This window comes from Capsicum annuum, chromosome 11 (genome assembly GCF_002878395.1).
Source record: "Capsicum annuum cultivar UCD-10X-F1 chromosome 11, UCD10Xv1.1, whole genome shotgun sequence".
Taxonomy (NCBI): Eukaryota; Viridiplantae; Streptophyta; class Magnoliopsida; order Solanales; family Solanaceae; genus Capsicum; species Capsicum annuum.
Window position 1 is genome coordinate 126,854,791 of NC_061121.1, and position 6,240 is coordinate 126,861,030.

A 6,240-nucleotide genomic window follows, 5' to 3' on the forward strand; every position below is an offset into this window, starting at 1 on the left:
TTTACATAGGAGTTCAGGGAGGAAAAAATGGAAGAGTTTGTTAATTTGAAGCAAGGAAGGATGACAGTCAAGTAGTATACCTTGAAATTCCATTATTTATCCCGATATTCTCCTTAGTTAGTGTCTAGAACGAGGCTAGAATAAGAAAGCTCGACTCTAGATTATCCCATTATTTGATTTGAAAGAGTAAGTCTTACTTGTTTAAAAAGGTTATGGATATCTCCATATTGGTTATATTTATGCTATAGTTTGAGAAAGAAAAAAAAAAGTAGGCTGAAATAAGGGAAAAACGATATAAGAAGTTTAGATTTTCTGTCCATGGGGAGGTCAATAATAGAGTGTTAGAGATAGTAGGAAATGGTTTAAAAAGAAGTGGGGGAGTTCTTGTTCCTACTTTATGACTTGTGCTCTTTATCCAAAGACATTGAGTGAACATCATTCCCAGCATGATAGTAGGTTTAGGGCACATAGTTCCCAATCTCAGTCTAGTGGGCCTCAGTCAGCCCCATCATATCCTTTTTGGAGATTCTACAGCCAGATACACTGTGTTTTGATTGGTTTTGTGAGGAAGGAAGGAATATGTATTTTCAATATGGTAAGACTAGTTATCTTAAGAGGAATTGTCCTTTTAAGGTTACGTGGGGGAAAATAAGATTTCTGTTTCCAGTTTGTCAGCTCCAGCATTAAAGGTTGAAACTTTTAATTCTGGTATCGGTACTGGCCAAAAGTTCTTGTATGCTCTTGTTACCTGTTAGGACTCAAAGGCATCTCCTAATGTTGTTACTATTATGTTATGACTCTTTTCTCGTGATGTGTATTTCTTGTTTGATCCAGGGTCTACACTTTCTTGTGTGAACCCATTTGTGGTTATGCATTTTGGTTTTAGTACTGAGTGTATCCCTAATAACTTTTTCTATTTAAACCCTAATGGGTGACGTTGTAGTTTCTAAAAGAGTCTACAGGGGTTGTGTGGTGTCTATTAGTGGTATAGAAATTCTTATAGACCTAATAGAGTTAGACATGGTCAATTTTGATGTCATATTGAGGATGGATTAGTTGCATTTGTGCTATGACTCCTTAGATTGTCGAATCCATAAGTTTTTGTTTAAATTCCCTAATGAATTGGTCATGGAATGGGAAGAGGAACCCTCTAGGGCCCAAGGGAAGGTTCAAATCATATGTTAGAGCTCAAAAGTAGATTTCTTAGGGATGTCTCTATCATTTGGTCTGAGTTAAAGATTCTAACTCAGAGGGTCCTTTATTTTTAGGCTATTTTCCTGGTTAGTGAATTTATTGAGGTCATTCCTAATGATATTCTGGGTAACTCTCCCCATAGGCTGATTGATTATGGGATTGAACTTATTTTAGACACTCATCCTATCTTCATCCCTCTTTATAGAATGGATCTGGCTGAGTTATAGAAGCTAAACTAGCAGTTGAAAAACCTCCTTGATAAGGGTTTTATCTATCCTAGTATGTCTCCGTGTGGTGCTCTTGTTTTTTTTCATTCTCAAGAAGGTTGGTTCCCTTCAGATATGTATCAAATATCAGCAATTAAATAAGGTGAAGGTAAAGAATAAGTACCCTCTTAGATAGACTGATGATTTGTTTGATTAGATTTAGGGTGCTAAATATTTGGGAAGTGGATATTATTAAGACTATCTTCCAAACCCAGTATAGTCATTATGATTTCTTTGTCATGTCTTTTGGTTTCACTAATTCCCCACTGATATTCATGTATTTAATGAATAGGGTCTTCAATTAGTTTTTAGATTCGTTCATTATTGTATTCATGAAGGATATTCTGGTGTACTTTAAGAGTAAGGCGGATCATGCCGATCAACTCCACAATGTGTTGCAAACTATGATAGATCTGCAATTATATGCCAAATTTTTAAAATAAAAATTATGGTTAAATGTAGCTACTTTTTTGGTCATGTCATTTCTCGTTAAGGGATCATAGTGGACTCATGAAAAGTTGTAGTCTTTATGAATTGGCCTATGCATATGACTGCAACCGATATTTAGAGTCTCTTGGGTTTAGCCAATTACTATAGGAGTTTTGTAGAATGTTTCTCAACTATAGCTGCCTCATTGACTAAGTTGACCCAAAAAACGTAAAGGTTTTATGGTATGACGTTCGTGAGTGTAGTTTTGAGAAGCTGAAAGATGGGTTGACTTAAGCTCCAGTTTTGACATTGTCTGATGGAATTGATTGTTTCATTGTCTATTGTGAGGTGTACCGTGTGGGACTTTGTTCTGTTTTGATGTAACATGGCAGGGTAGTGGCCTATTATTTTAGGCAGTTGAATATTTATGAGAAGACTTAGCAAACTCATGACCTAGGGTTATTGGGAGTGGTGTTCGTGTTAAAGATCTATCTCACTATTTGTGTTGAGTTCATATGGATATATTTTTGGATTATAGGAGTATTCAATATGTTTTCCCTTAGAAAGAGCTTAATCTCAGTCAAATAAGGTGGCTTAGTTGCTAAAAACTATGACATGAGTCTCTATTACTGCACAGGTAAAGCTAACATAGTTAATGATGCTCTTCATAGGTTATCCATAGGGAGTCTAGTTTATGTGTATGAGGATAAGCGAGAATTAGTGAAGGATATTCACCATATGGCTAACCTTGTAGTTCATCTCTTGGACTCTAAGGATGGTGGTGTGTTTGTGCAATAAGTGGATAAGTCATCCCTTCCTACTGAAATGAAGAAGCAGCAGGTATTGTATTATGTCTTAATGAAGATCAAGGGAGTTGTGGGTTAGCAAAAGTTTATAGCTTTTGATATTGATAGCGATGGTATCTTGATGTACCATGGTAAATTATGTGTTCCTAATGTAGGATGGGTTGAGAGAGATGATCTTAGATGAGGCTCATAAGTCATATTATGTCATTCATCCTAGTTCAAATAGGATGTATCATGATCTTAAGGAGATCTATTGGCAGAATAATATGAAGCAAGATGTGGCTAGTTCTGTGGCTAAATATGTAGTGTGTCAACAAGTGAAGGTTGAGCACTTGAGGTCCGGTGCATTATCTCAAGTGATTGAGTTGCTTGTACGAAAATGAGAGGTACTTATTATGGCTTTCTTTATCGGTCTTCTTTAGTGTTAGAATCATTTTTATTTGATATGGGTCATTGTGGATAGGATAACAAAGTTGACTCACTTCTTACAAGTGAGGACTAATTATTTGATAGAGAATTATGTGAAGTTATTCCTCTAAGATATTGTGATGTTGCATAGGGCACCTATTTCTATCATATCAGATCATGGCGCTCATCTCTAATAATATTTTGCCATTCATTGAAAAGAGGTTTAAGAACTCAAAAGAGCCTTAGTACTTCTTTTCACCCACAAATGGATGAAAGAGCAGAAATAATGATTCAAGTCTTGGAAGATATGCTTCGGGTTTGCATGATTGATTCTGGTGGTAGTATGGTCAATTATGTTCCTTATATAGAGTTTACATATAATAATTGTTGTCACTTTAGCATTTGTATGGCTCCTTTTGAGGTGTTGTATGTTAACAGATGTCATTCAATTTGTAAGGTAGAAATGTTTGGCCCAGATTTAGTTGACCAAGTTGGAGAAGGTGAAGGTGATTTGGGATAACTTAAAGCTACACATAGTCGCAAAAATACCTATGTGGATGTGAGGCGTAGGGAGTTATATTTCAAGGTTAGCAACTGGGTTTTCTTGAAGGTATCTCCCATGAATTAAGTAAAATAGTTTGGGAAGAAGGGAAAGCTTAAGCCTCAGTATATTAGCCCGTACTTAGTTTTTAAGAGGGTTGGTAGTGTTGCGTATGAATTGGAGTTGCCTTCCAATTTTAGCTCCATTCATATAGTGTTCTATGTGTTAATGTTGAGGAAGTGTGTAGGTGATCCATCACTGATTATGCCTATCAAGGATATTGGCATTTTGGATTTGTCCCCTGAAGAATTCTCATTTGAAATGTTTGATTGGCAAGTTCATCATTTTGGATGAAGGATGTTGCTACGGTAACAATTCGACAGAAGAATCACAAGGTTGAAGAGGCTAATTTGTAAGACGAAGAGAACATAAAGTCCAAGTATCAATTCTTGTTTTCTTCTCTGGGAAATCATGCGTATGGTATGTGTTATTGTTAAGATCTTTGTTTTGTAACTTGCTTAAAGATAAGAGTGGAGGTATATGGAGCCCAATCGTGGTTTGTTGCCTTGACCCATCATTCAAGGATGAATATTCTATGTGGGGGAGAATATAATACCTCTGATTTTTGGCCCTTGAAAATTCATATGTTTTTGGCTCAATGTCTTGGTCACGACATATGGTGAAGAGTCATGAGATATAGTTAAGCATCCTAGGTCTCTAGTCATAACCAAATCAGAAACATAGTGACAAAGTTCTGCACCGAGTATGAGCGGTTTACTATGAGCCATGAGGGTATGTTACGAGTCGCTGGTTCGAATCGTAGGATGTCAAGTTTTCAATTATTTAGGGTTCTATTTAGCTCATGACTAGATCTTATGAGTCATAAAATCTCCTTAAAAGTGGGTTGGTGAAGTCGTAAGATGGGCATTATATGGGGTTCCTAGTCACTGTCTTGGTTAGGACTCGTAGTCATGAGTGATAATGTGTCAGTATGATTCAAGGGGTTTACTCGTAACCAAAGACAAATTTTTTTGTCTTATAAGTTAAGGGCATAATGGATATTTTCCCTTTTGTCCAACTTAAAATCCCACATCTTATAGCATTCTTAGGGCATCATTAGCTATCGAAACACATCAAATAATCTCTCAAAATACTCTCAAATTCGTAAGGTCAAGAACACTTAGGGTTTTCAAAGGTTGATCATTTAAGGCTTTCAAGGGTGATTTCTCTCTACCCTTATTGGTGATTAAGACATGTTACACTTCCCTCATTATTAATTTTTCAAAAAGCTTGTGATTTAGAAAGTTGTTCATAAGGTTATTGTTTTGAGTTTTGAACACAATGGTTGGGGGATTTGAATGTTATGAATAGAACAAAAATTCCCATGGTTTATATATATATATATATATAAATATATATATATATAGCCTTTTTATGCTTTAAATAGGAAAAAGTCATCATTTCCACCCCAAACTATACATGAAATGTCTAAGACACTCTTAAACTATTGATGCGACCTATTTCACACTTATGCTCTATAAATGTGAATTTAATTACACCCTGCAAGATACATACCCAGACATGTTTCTTATACTAATGTTATATCCTAGGTTTTGGCCCTCTGAATTTTTCTAAGAATTCTGTTCTTTGGGCTTAATACAACTGATGTACATGAGCCATATGTTGGGGTATGAATTGTATGGTGGGATGGATGAGTTACTGGAATGGATATGACTTAGGGGATAAGAGTTGTATGGTTAGGTAAAAGTCATATCTAGTTCTTGTTTAGGGGACAGTGTTCAATCATATTGATATTCTATTCTACCAGGGATACAGATAGAAGGTATGGATTGTATGCTTTGGATATGACTTAGTTGGATAAGTCGTATGCTCGACAGTGTTTGGTCCAAGGCTTTGGGTAGGATACGATTGACGAGGACCACTCGTATCGAAAGGGTATGACTCATATTGTTTAGTCATATCCCTATGATGAGATTTTTATGCAACTTAAGTAGGGGTAATATGGAAATATCCCTACTTACACTAATAGGATCCCATGACTTCTAGCCTAATTAGGAGGGTATTTACATTATTATTTCTCTCTTTAGCACTTAGAAACTACTCCTAAACAATCTAAAATCCTCTCAAAAGCTTTTTGGGCAAGAAAGCTAGGGTTTTATCTTGGGGAGTAATTTATGGCTTTCTATGGTGATTGCTTTCCATCAATTCTTTGGTATAAGGCATGTGCTCTTCAGTTATTGTTAGTTCCAACAAAAATCATGATTTTACTATTGGTTTTCATGATTTTATTTTTGAATGCTTTTGGGTTTTCAAATATGATTTGGGGATTTTGTTTTTTAATTGTTGGTTATGGTTTCCCATGGTTTTAATTATGCTTTTCTATGCATTAATAGTGGCTTTTAGTAATTGGATTATATAGGAGTGGTTGTTGGTAATTGGAATTGGTTTTGGAAATATATATATTATTCCCCCAATGTGTTTGACAAAATGCTAATAAAGATATTTTCATTGCATTGACTTCTTTAAACGGAACTCTTGATTTTTTTAAACTTGGTAAAGGAATTATCCATGAATA